The following is a 13,511-nucleotide window of genomic DNA, read 5'->3' as shown; positions in this document are numbered from 1 at the left end:
TAATAGGCAGCCAGTGGTAGCTCCCCCGTATAAGTAGCCAGATGTGCCCCCTAGTATAGTTAGCAAGAAGTAGCCCCCAGTATAGGTAGCCAGATGTGACCCCAGTAATAGTCAGCCAGAGGTAGCTCCCCCGTATAAGTAGCCAGATGTGCCCCCTAGTATATAGTTAGCAAGAAGTAGCCACCAGTATAGGTTGCCAGATGTGACCCCAGTAATAGTCAGCCAGAGGTAGCTCCCCCCATATAAGTAGCCAGATGTGCCCCCAAGTATAGTTATCCTGAAGTAGCCCCCAGTATAGGTAGCCAGAGAGGCACCCAGTTTTAGGTGGCCATATGTAGGTCCCACAGTAGATAGCCAGAGGGCCTCCAGTACAGGTAGCCAGAGGAACACCAAGTTTTAGAAAGCTAGACTTTGCCCGTCAGGAACCGGCCCCACGGCACGCCTGCAGATACGGTTCCCAACTGCGGGTTTGACCAGATCAAGCGGGGAGCAGCCTTATTCAAGCTACAACAAGGTCGTTGTCCCTCAAAGCACTTCTCACTGCCACCACTAGCTGCTGCTAGACACTAGACTGCTGTCGAGTGATCTGCATGCAGTCCGCGTTTTCGTATTTGGGTCAGCTTTGCGTTTAGGCCAAACATGGAAACGCCACACACACTACAATCGTACAGTAGCAAGGCACAATCAATCGATATCCCCTGATGACGGCATAGAGCCAAAACCTGGTAGGGAAGGAGAGACGGGCTATCTCTATTTGGAACCATACTTGTGTGTGATAAGGTGCACTTGGACTTTTGTCAGTGCAAAAACCTTACAAGCGTTTTTATGCAGCGAGGGTCCATTTTGCATGGACCCACAATGTGAGTATTTGTTTTAATGTTTTAAACTGGAAAATAAAAGTGTAACCCCCTGCTTGCAAATATACTGAGTCTGGAATGTGGTTTGTCCCTGGTGGTGGCCACTGTCTTTCAAACGAGCACTGGGTGTTCACAGGCTACAGCAGCAGGATTGGCAGTTACAGCAGCGCTGAGGAATAATGTTATATTCTGACACTTCCACTGTGGACTGGAAATAACCTCTGGCAGCTAAACGATTGTGTCTTGTGAAGCGCTCGATAATTTGTTTTCATCAAGGCACAATCAGGCACTGAACTTGTAACGTAAATTACAGTGCAGTCTCTTTCTAGGCTATGAGCTAGTTTAGTACATCAGAAGTCAAACTTATTAAATAAAGATTTAATATTCCAGAAAAAAGTGGAACAATGCAGAAAATATATACACAAGATTTACAAAAAACTGTAAAAATTACAAAGTACAAGAAACAAAGATACACAACAAGACAGTTTGCAGAAATAAAAATGGGAATCAACGTTACCAGCATATAGATCTGTGCGTTGTTGCGAGGAGAATGCGGTTGCTGGTCAGACCAGGATAGTCCTAGCGTCTTGCTATCTCCAAAGAACTACAACTCAATCTTCCCAGCTGAGGTTTTATAGCCAGATTTGTGGCCTGGGGCATTTAATGTTTAGTCCCAAAACTAATGCAATTTCCCAGATTGTTCGCACAGAACACTTGTGATATCCTTTCTGTGATATGCAACTTCAAAGCTTTCCCGTTTTAGCTTCCCACTGTCCAGACTCAGTTAGTCTGGATTGTATATTTGGTCAACAGGTAGCTGCTTACATGAATACAAAGTTCAAAGTAATGCAACAACTTTTCAGGATGCAGGACAAAAGAGGGGGTCATTATCTAATTACCTCTTTCCTTGCTGGGGGCACAGGTTACAGGTGACAAACACACCTGAGACAGTATTTCCTAGCAGATCAAAGGCAAGGACATGACTGCTATTGGCCTAATTAGCCATCTCCTAATTAGAGGCTAGCAAACCAATTTAGCAGTTCCTGCTCCTACTATTCACAAAAGTTCACCCTTCAGATGCAAATGTACTATATACTGGCCTACAGAAGATCCAATTAGCAGCTTTAACTTCCACAGGAACTAAATACAGAAACTCAAAGTAGCAGCTTCCTTCAGCCATACACATATGACACAGACAGAAAAATGACAAATATGGCTTCCATGAGATACAATATGGCTGCCATGTTCTGCATATAACCGTACATATCATCATCACCACATGGATCCTCACAGCCCCAGTATATTTAGCCAGATATGACCCCCCAGTATACTTAGCCAGAGAAGCCCCCAGGATTAGGCAGCCAGATGTAGCTCTCTAGACAGTATAGTTAGCCTGAGGAGCATGCAGTATTAGATAACCAGACATGACCCCAGTATAGGTAGATAGAGAAGCCCCCATTATATAGAGCACAGTGGAGTGGAGGGTTGACTCACCTCTCTAGGATCCAGTAATGGGGAGACATGTGATCCATCTTCCTGCAAGGTGTCCTCTTCTCCAGTGGCATCTGTCATGTAATCTACGGATTCCTCCCCAACCACTAGGGGAAAGTTCAACGCAACTCTCTCTGTCATACTTTTAATAGATGAACTATGTTTATCACTTGGCAAAACTGCCCTGGACAGATCACTGGCAGACAATACATAATTGGACACTGATGCAGAGACCTTTTTGCAGTTTAAACGCATTATGCTTGGTTCCCACTTGAGCTGCACTTGCAACAGCCAGCAGACAGTGTAGTGTCCACTTTGATGGTCCATTTTGATCTGGTTGGTGCCCGAAGCAGAAACATTTCCATCATAGGCTATTTGGAGAACACATCCTCTCTCTAGGAAGAATTGCATAAGGCTTTCTTTTCTTGGTCTTCACATTGCTGTGGGTGGAGCACACCGCTGAAGGATTCTCAGTGCAGGTGGCATGGTCCACCGACCGCACTACCCTGTCCTGTTCCATGTGGGTTGCCAGGAAGTTCAAGTGTGCAGACTTTCTTGCTCTACTTATTGAAGTATCTGCACTGATGAGCTGCCTGTCATTAGTAGAACTGATTTTTATTTTTTTTTTGTAGTCTAGCTTTTTTAGTTTTTTTTTCTTTTAACAAAAAAAAAAAAAAAAACAACTTAGAATGCATCATTTATATAGAACAAATGTTCTATGGAATGTGTATAAAAGCTGTGCCTTGACCAAGGCTTGCAAGTAAATGACTTTAAGGCCGAGGATTTGAATAAGTGGTTAGAGTGGATCACATATCAGCAGGGAGACTGGTTTCAGGAACACATATGGAATAAATAATCCAACAAGCTTTGCCCAAAAACTGTTTATATGGATCTAATCAGAGATGGAAAATTTCAATAAGCAGGCTTCTTTAGCTCCAGCAGGACACGGTTCTTCACCGGATTCCAGGATACAGAGCTTTGCTGCCATCACCATAACACTACATACTGGAGGACGACAGTAACCCATACTAATCATCCAGAACATAAGTAATTGGAAGGTAATTATGGATTGTTCCCAAAAGCAGATTAATTAGGGCACACACTTTCTTCTGATACAATTGTAAAATCTAACACTGGCAAAGTTTGTATTCCAAGCAACCATAGAAAGTTTCATGCTCATTTTCTACACATATTGCGTAGTTTTCTGTACAATGTACTGTACAGATCTGATCAAATAATTGCATGTGAGGAAAATATTGTACAGGCACCTTTAAGGTGTATACAGATGCACAAATTGCTGTCACCCATAAGGATCAGGACTCAATACCTTGGGCAATAGTTTGTGGCAGAGAGCTGTACAGATAGATCTCCTAGGAGTAGGGAGGCGGGACAATGTCGCCGCTTTGAGCGAGTAGGGGGAACAATAGACTCTGCTGAGACGCACTAGATTCTTGTCTGAGATTAGTTTTCGCTACATCTGTGAATAACCATTTAGCATGTGTACAAGGCTATAATTATAGTCCTGGTTAAGATACAGGTTTTATATGCATTTAATAGATTCATCTTCTCACCAATTTAACACTGCCTGCTCACAAATCTCTTCCAGGTAATCTAAAGCCAGGCCTTCTTATTAAAGGACAACTGTAACAAGAGGGAAATATTTATTTCCTTTTAAACAATACCAGTTGCCTTGGTTATCCTGCTGATCCTCTGCCTCTCTTAGGCCCCCTTCACATCACAAACGCGGGTGGCCATGCGTGCGGAACGCAACGCGCACGAACACACGCCATCCACGTTTGTGTGCGTTGCGTGGCTGATCCCATCACTGAAAAGTGAATGGGACAGCCACGCGTTTTTACAAAAAATGCGTGCAGCATGCGTTCCCGGACCGCATGCAGTGTGAACATCAGACATTGCACTCTATGCAATGTCTGATGTCGTGCGTGTCGGCCACCTGCACGCGTTTCCAAAACGCAGCTGGAAACACGTGCAGTGTGAACGGGGCCTAATACTTTTAGCCATAGACCCTGAAAAAGCATGCAGCAGATCAGGTGTTTCTGACATTGTCAGATCTGACAAGATTAACTGCATGCTTGTTTCTGGTGTGATTCAAACACTACTGCAGCCAAATAGACCAACAGGGCTGCCAGGCAACTGGTATTGTTTTTAAAAGGAAATAAATATTTCCTTTTAAGCCTTCATATTTCTCTCATTACAGTTACAGTCTCATTTAAAGCAGGGGTCCCCAACCTTTTTTGGCCTGGGGACTGCATTCCTGTCCAAACACTTGTCCGGGGATCCGGGGCGGAATACCTGGTCAGCAAATTGGATTGGGGAGGGAACAGGGCTATGGTGGAAGGGGGGGGGGGGGGGGGGAAGAGGCTAGACCCGCAGCCCAGCAGAAAACAGCCCACGGACCAGCAGTGGGCCGCAGACCAGGGGTTGGGGACCCCTGCTTAAAGACTGCCATGATAGGCCACCAGTCCAAGGTAGGCATAGTCATGTGTTGGGGGTGTGGTTTCATCTTCTGTCCGAGCTTACACCTCTGTTTGCGGAGACAGAAGGCAGATATGAATATGTTTGAGGTTTCACCAAGGACCTTGCAAGCACCATGTAGTACCTCCGCTACACAGCAATATCAGTTTATAAGCATTGCAGATAGAGTGTTTGCTTTCCTCTTGCTTACATAGAAAACGTCTCAATAAAAAGGGCCAAACTGAGCCGTGTCTCCTCCAATCGATGACAGGACAATGACACTATTTTGCTACTGGTAAGGTTACCAAATACTTTTAATTAGCTGTCCGTATGTGTGCAAAAGGAATAACACAGATTTATGCCTGCAAATAACCAGAGCCTGCACAGAGACTGATCTGGTAGAGTTAGGGCCTGTTCAGACTGTCTGCGTTTGTAGAACGCGTATAAAAGAAACGCAAGTTGAAAACCGCATTCGTTTTTTTTGCGTTCGAATGCGGTTTCTATTGCGTTTTGCACACACATGTGACCCGGGAAAAAAAAAAAAAAAAGAATTATGGGAACCGCAGAGGGAAACTTACGCTAAAAACGCAATAGTACGTGTTTTTGATACGCGTCCATAGACTTTCATTGTGTCCGTTTCTATGCGTGACGCACAGAACTGCGTGCAGCAATGCGGATGAGAAACGTATGCATCTCATACGCATACATGTGAACGAGGCCATTAGAAAACATTAGTAGCCGTTTCAATGCGGAAAGTCTGCCTGTACACGTTCTGGAAAACCGGCTAGGAACGCACATAGTCTGAACAGGCCCTTACTGCATAGTAAATCTGAGGTGAAATACAAAGACAATGGGATTGTACACTGAGAACTCGCATTTCTGATGAAGCATCTGTGGCAGAGAACCATAGAATGACGGAACAGGAAGGAAGGAAACGAACAAAGGAAGCATTGATATACTAAAGCCAAGATGATAGCATCATAGTCAACGGTGTTATATAAAAATAGTGTAAACACTTCAGTAACAGATTCATAGGTCCTGGGATGACATTTAGACTACCTCCTCCCTCAGCCTTATATACATAACAAACCAAGAATAAGGGCTTCTTGGCGTTTATACAGTGCTACATAGCAGCTCACCATGAGCATGGTCAGTGAATGGATGGATTCTCAATCATATTTCTTCTGGTATCTGATCAGTGTTGAGTGGTGCGGGGTGGTACACCGCCTACTAATGCCCAATCACTTGCCAGATTGTGCCAGTGTCAGCACACAAATGGATAGTTAGTGGGAATCTCTGAAGGTCAGCAGCACTAGATGCATTTAACTTTAACCACTTTATCCACCACTATAGTATACCTACGTTAGTAGATCTAGGTCTTGTAGCAGAAGCAGTGCTGTGCAGGATTGGGCTGGTCCCTGTGCACATTTCTAGCACTGTCTGATGCAGCACTAATTGGAGAACAGGAATATATGTTTTCTGAGCTAATGAGATTGATTTTTACCATTAAAAATACTTTTATTTTCTCAGTTCATAGTGAAAAATACACTCTGTAGCATTATTTCAGAATCAAATATCTTCACCATAAATTGTGACAGGAACATAATCTAAGTTTTGTGATAAGCGGTAAGAATAGCCAAACAAAATTTGTGTTTTTTTTTTATCTACAGTAGCACTTTTTAAACTGGAATTGGTAAAACTGAGAAATAAGGTGTTTTTTCTATTTTTTCCTTGTTTTCCCATTAAAATTCATAGAAAACAAAAAATTGTTCGAGGGAAAACAATGGCATACAATGAAAGCCTAGTTCGTCTTGAAAAAAACAATATATATTTAATTTGTGTCATAAGTAGGGATAAAGTGATTTCTGATAAAATAAGGACATAGCTAAACTGTCAAAACTGCTCTGGTCCATAAGTGGGAAACATGGTCTGGATGCAAAGTGGTTAAAGAGGAGCTGTAACGTCAAAACATCCCCTGGGGGGTACTCACCTCGGGTGGGGGAAGCCTCCGGATGCTAATGAGGCTTCCCACGCCGTCCTCCGTCCCTCAGGGGTCTCGCTGCAGCCCTCCGTACAGCAGCGACGTAAATATTTACCTTCCCGACTCCTGCGCAGGTGATCTGACGGCTGTCGGCTCCGAAGTAGGCAGAAATACCCGATCGCCGCCGGGTCTGCTCTACTGCGCAGGCGCAAGTCTCCGGCGCCTGCGCAGTAGAGCGGACCCGACGGAGATCGGGTATTTCCGTCTATTTCCGAGCCGAAAGCAGCCACAGCTGGAGCCTGCAAAGGTAAATCTTGATTTGACAGTCGGGTCTGTCGCCGGCTGTTCGGAGGGCTGCAGCGAGACCTCCGTAGGACAGAGGACGGCGTGGGAAGCCTCATTAGGATCCGGAGGCTTCCCCCACCCAAGGTGAGTACCCCCCAGGGGATGTTTCTGATGTTACAGAGTCTCTTTAAGGCTTGGTTTCCACTAAGAGCTGCTGCCTTTGCGTTTCGGTAGTAGCTCTCATTGTGTGCAAAGACACTGCCTGAATCACTAAGCCATGCCATGTACGGCTATAGGAATTCGGGTGCGTGCTGCAGCATTCCGTCCAGATTCACACAGCAGTGCGACCTGGACGTCATAGCTATTGAACAGATAGGCAGTGTTTCTTTGCCACGCTTGCCTGCAGGGAAACATGGCAGATTCGTGCCAAATCCGGCACTAATGGAAAAAGGCCCTCAAACATATCTGAAGAGACACTATGAGATAACCATACAGTATTAGCCCTACTAACAAATTATCTTAAGTCCCTTTCTGTTTTCCAGTACAGCAAGAGTTAAAAACTTCAGTTGTTATCCATGCAAAAGAGCTTGTGGAAAAGCCTGTCAATTCAGTCCAGTTTCCTGAATAGTAAATACAAGCCAAAAGTCTGCTATCTGTCAGGGAAAGGGGGGATAAGGTTTTACTGCAGGAACATTCAAAGGGTCATTATTACTTTAGCTTCTTTTTCAGCTTAAAAAGTGGACCTGAACTTTTGTATACAACAGAAGGGAAACAGAGAAATGCACCCTGTAAGTATTTACAGAGCTTAGTCTGTCTACTTCCCCCTCATCTGTGACTAATCATGTCGTAATTTGATCTCTCAGCTGTGTCCGCTCAGCAATCTCAGCTGCCTTGGCAGAGCAGCTAATTTGTAAGCACATTATTTTAACCCTATGTCTGCTTCCATGAAAGCAGGAAGTAGACACTATATATTTATTGCAGGACTTGTATCAGCTGTAACAAAAATGTTTTTCTTTAAAAATTATGATATTGCTCATCTTTTAGAGCAGAGAGGAAGTTCGGAGTTCAGGTCCACTTTAACAAGACAGAGTGTGGATTCCAAACTGCAACTGTGACAGTCTAATGAAATCTTAAAAATAAAAAAAAAATAAAAAAAGTTATACAACTGGAAATAAAAATATGATTTTTTTTTTCCTATATCATAAATGCTCTATTTATCATCTGTACAACACATACGATTTATCTCAAGTATATTTTCACTTCAGGTTCAACTTAAAGCATTCCTCGACTTTCTGTATATCAAGTACCGGTATATTAACAAGCTGTATACAATTTGTGGCAGATCACAAGATACAGCTGCAGATAACAGGGGTTCCAGTACAAACATTAGGAACAAGCAGAGTATTTGCTTCAGGGCTGTGGAGTCGGCACAAAAAACATTTGACTTCTTAGTTTATGATTCCACAGACTCCTCTAATTTACATATATAAAAATCTAGTTGATTGAAAGTATGAGTATATAACATAAAAGGCATTTCATTACTGAGAAAGCCTAGGAATTTTACAGCTGTATTCAGATGGTACCTGCTTTTGGGATCAAAACAAAAAGCTCCTGGCCAGGAAGCTGACCCTCTACCCTGTTGGCCATTCTGACCTATAATTGTCAACGTGAATGCACCAGAATGTCATCTGTATAATAAGATTCACCAGAGCCCCATATCAGCCGGGTTCCAGGGTGTAGCCCTACCACCTCGCAGAAAAAGGCCACTACCTTTTCTATATCTGAGGCTCAGTGCACACCAAAACCTCTAGCAGATCCGCAAAACGCTAGAGGTTTTTGAAGCAGATTTTCAGAGCGATTCTAGGCATGTTTGAGGTTTTCTAAACATGCCTAGCGTTTTCTGGAGCGTTTTTCTGTGTAGCAGATTTCATATATTGTTACAGTAAAGCTGTTACTGAACAGCTTCTGTAACAAAAACGCCTGGAAAACCGCTCTGATTTAGCGTTTTTCAGAGCGGTTAGCATTTTTCCTATACTTTACATTGAGGCAGAAACTCTTTTGCAAACCGCTTAAGTGCTGCAGGAGCCACGTTTGCGGTTTGCTAAAAACCTCAAACCGCTAGTGTGCACAGCCCAATGAGATACATCAGCCAAGCGTTTTCACAGACGGAAGCGGTTTGCGAAACGGTGTACACCAGGCCTGATGTAGAAAAGGCCAGGGCCATTTTCTGCATGGAGTGGAGCTATGCACTACAACCCAGCTGATACAGGGTTCCAGTGAATCTTATTAAACAGACAATGGGCATGATTCACAAAGCTTTTTCACCCGTTTTCCTTTCTTTTCACCTTATCTGTTACTTTTTTAAGGTCGCTATACACTGGTCGATTTGCCATCAGATCGACCAACAGATAGATCCCTCTCTGATTGAATCTGATCAGAGAGGGATCGTATGGCTGCCTTTACTGCAAACAGATTGTGAATCGATTTCAGCATGAAATCAATTCACCATCTATGAAGCTGCCGCCGCCCCCCCCTGCATACTTTACCTGATCCGGCTGGCGCAAGTCCCCCGGTCTCCGCTGTCTTCTTCCCCGCTCTGGGCTCCAGCTTCACTGAACTTCCTGTCGGGGGAAGTTTAAACAGTAGAGGGCGCTCTACTGTTTAACCTATTTTGGTTTCTGGACGTAGAAACTACGTCCAGAAACCATGTTCGCTACCGCGCGCCCCCGCGGCCGATCACGCGCGTGCACGCGCACTCCCGGCCGCGGATTCGGTAGTCAGGGAATCAATGTATCGGACTATGAAGTCCGATCACTGATTCCTCTCCCCCGCTGAAAAAGCGACAGCTTCTCTCGGAAGCTGCGCCTTTTCTGGCCATTCACTTCCTGATGCGCCACTCTAAGCGTATGTTACGCTTAGAGTGACGTCATGTAAACAAACTCATGGCCGCCATCTTGTGGCCAAAAAGTAATACTACACCTGAAAATAGAAATGAATTAAAATCAACACACATTTACATTATAAATCTATTGTTTACCCCCCACCCTCCCAAAACTACCCAAATAAAATGTTTACTATAAATAAAAAAAACCATTACAATAAAAAAAACAACAACATGTAAATATTTACCTAAGGGTCTAAACTTTTTAAATATCAATGTAAAGATGAAATATTTCTATTTTTTTTTATTTTAAACTTGTTAATAGTGATGGATGCAAAATGGGAAAAATGCACCTTTATTTCCAAATAAAATATTGTCGCCATACATTGTGATAGGGACATAATTTTAACGGTGTAATAACCGGGACATATGGGCATATACAATACGTGAGTTTTAATTATGGAGGCATGTATTATTTTAAAACTATAATGGCTGAAAACTGAGAAATAATGAATTTTTCCATTTTTTTCTTATTCTTCCTGTTAAAATGCGTTTACAGTAAAGTGGCTCTTAGCAAAATGTACCCCCCAAAGAAAGCCTAATTGGTGGCGGAAAAAACAAGATATAGATCAGTTAATTGTGATACGTAGTGATAAAGTTATAGGCTAATGAATGGGAGGTGAACATTTCTCTCGTGAAAACCACGGAACCTGAATGGGTTAAACTTCCTGCCGGGATAGGAAGTGAAGCCAGCCGGAAACCGGAGCCCAGCGGAAACCAGCGTCAGTCATTCGAACGTCGCTATCGACGCACTCCCGACCCGCTGGCGATCGAGCAAAATCTTCTGCACGGACGGCTTGAGGGGAATGATTGATTTCGGACGGAAATCGATTGTTCTGTCAACGTTTGCGCAATGATTTCACAGCAGATTTGATCACAGTGATTGAATCGGCTGTATGTCGTCAAGAAAATCGTTAGGTGTATGGGCCCTTTAAAGCTCCCAAAGATCAAAAATATAATCTAATCAAGGCAAGAAAAGTAATATTGAATTAAAGTTACTCAGGAACAACTTTTGAGTGATTACGGTATGTTGCCTGTAAATGTGCTGAAATGTTATTTTTATCAATTAGGTGATAAGTTATTTATGAGAAGTTTTGTGAATAGAGCCCATTATGTCGGGACACTAACTTTTTAGCATTAGTTTACCTGTTTTTTTTTTAAAGTACATCACAGATGCATTTTAACTAAACTTAGGATATTGGTGTAGAGCAACTGTTAAATAGAAATTAAAACTAGTCATTGGTAAGAGTACTTTTAGGGGTTGCAGACAGCAACGAAGTACATGGCTAGGGCCCCAGGCAATCAAAGGCCAGGAACCCACTAGGAGCAATTTTCTGAGCGGTTTGCGATTTGAAAACTCTCGCGAATGTAATGCTATGGGTGTGATCCCACTTGAGTGATGTGATTTTATAAAAATCCTCCATTGCATTGCATTAGCATGAGCTTTTCCAAATCACTAGCGATTAGAAATTGCTCCTAGTGGGTTTCTGGCCTGAGCTGGTCCACACTAGACACAGTTGCAGGACGGACACTGCAGTCCGGATCAGGGGAAGTACCCACCGTACTGCAAACTGATGAAAGTGCATCAGTTTCCGTTCAGTTTTTCCCTGACAGAAAACGTCTCCATCATTAGGAAGGAGTGGGAGGATTTTTTTGGGCCAATCATAAAGCTCAGGCTATCCGTTTTAACATCCATTTTTTTGCCTGTGGAGCTGGAGATGCGTTTTCTCATTGCTTTCACTACCCCTGCGTGTATCCGTGGTCCTGATCCGTTGCGTGAAAATGCAGCAGATCCGGACCTTCCGTTCAGGTTTTGAAAACGGATCCCCGCAAACGCAGACGGATCCGTTTTTTACTTGGGTGAGGCTGGCTGCTATTTTCAACATTAGTATCCGGGACTCCGTTTTTCATCAGGTTTGAAAAACGCAGCCACGGATACGTTTCAGGACCTAGTGTGGACTGGCTGTGGGTACATGTAAGAGGGATGTGCAGGTACTCTGCAGGAGAATTAGGGGATTCTACCGCTATTACACATTCTCCATGCACAATCTAAACCAGGTTTACAGGTTAAAAAAACAACAACAAAAAAAAACACCTCTGCATGCAAAGTACACAACATTCTCAGTGGATTAACAGCTATGTAGGGATGTGTACGGAGAGTATAGTACCATTGTATGACTTTGGTCACAAACCGCAAAATAATCATCATATCAAATTTATTTAATGAGCAAAGGTAGTTTGAAAATCCTAACTTGGTATAGGAGCTGACAATAGTTACAAGAGTTAACACTCATGAAATTCATATTATAGCTCATATGAAATGATTAGTATTTTGTAATGCACAAATGATATATGAAGGTCAGTTTGCATAATAGCCCAGCTGGATGTCATAGTAGTGACTAGTAAACATCAATAAGAGGCAAATAATTGAGTTGATGCAGGATTATGTAAATTAAGAGAAAATAAATGTAAATTATGAAAATAAATGCAGCTTAGGCCCCTTTCAGACAGGCAACTGACAGGCATTGAATTTTGACAGGCAGTGAAATTCACTGCCTGTCAGCTACTTTATTGAAGTACTTCATAAACTGACCTGAAGATGGCGCTGTTTAACATTCTAAGTTTCCATTGGTGTGGTGCGATTCCAGCGCGGAAAACGCCTGTGCGATTTTGCATGCGAATGCGTTTTTCTATGTGATTTCGCATGCGTTTTGTGGCCAAGCGGTTTTAACCATGTCAATGCTGGTGTGCTTTTTACATTGTTTTTACACAAAAACGCATAGAAAAACGCATGGTTTTTGCTGTTAAATACATTGTATGTGAATCGCATAGCGGTCTGCAGTATTATTATATATAATATATATATAATTCTGATGGCTCTGCCGTGCAGATTTTTTCTGCACAGAAAAACGCTAAGAAATCCTGACAAGTGGAAACAGTCCCATCCACTTGTGTTTGTTATGCGAATCTGCACGCAGAAAACGCATGCAGATTCTCTCTAGTGGAAACGGGCCCTAAAGCATTATGAAAGAAAATATTTACAGGGTTTTTTTTATGCTTTTCAAGGTCAATTTCCCCCCTAGCAAGGCAAATACTTATACCCATAAAACAATAGAATATTTATCAGCAATAACTCTCTACCAACTCCAGAGAAAGTATCATAGACCTTGCAGAATATATGCTGGTGCAAGTGTAGCCTGACAGCTACTCTCTTGCAACGGTCAGGCAATTATCACTCAGTACTGGCACCCCCCCCCATGGAATCAGAGCGGATTGTGGCTACAGCTGTGCTCAGCGAGACATGTCCCGTTCCTCCGTCACGTTGTTACACCCACCACCGTGTGTCAGTGCTTGACATGCGCGATCTGTAAACAAGATACGTTAGTTGGATGTAATGGCTGAGAGTTGTGACAAGCAGCAGGTATGTGCCAACAGTGTCACTACCAATCTGAGATAGGCGGCGCTGTCAGCACATACCTGC

Source organism: Hyperolius riggenbachi, chromosome 11 (assembly GCF_040937935.1).
Source record: "Hyperolius riggenbachi isolate aHypRig1 chromosome 11, aHypRig1.pri, whole genome shotgun sequence".
In the NCBI taxonomy this organism is placed as follows: domain Eukaryota; kingdom Metazoa; phylum Chordata; class Amphibia; order Anura; family Hyperoliidae; genus Hyperolius; species Hyperolius riggenbachi.
The sequence above is the reverse complement of the archived record's forward strand: the minus strand, read 5'-3'. Positions refer to the sequence as shown.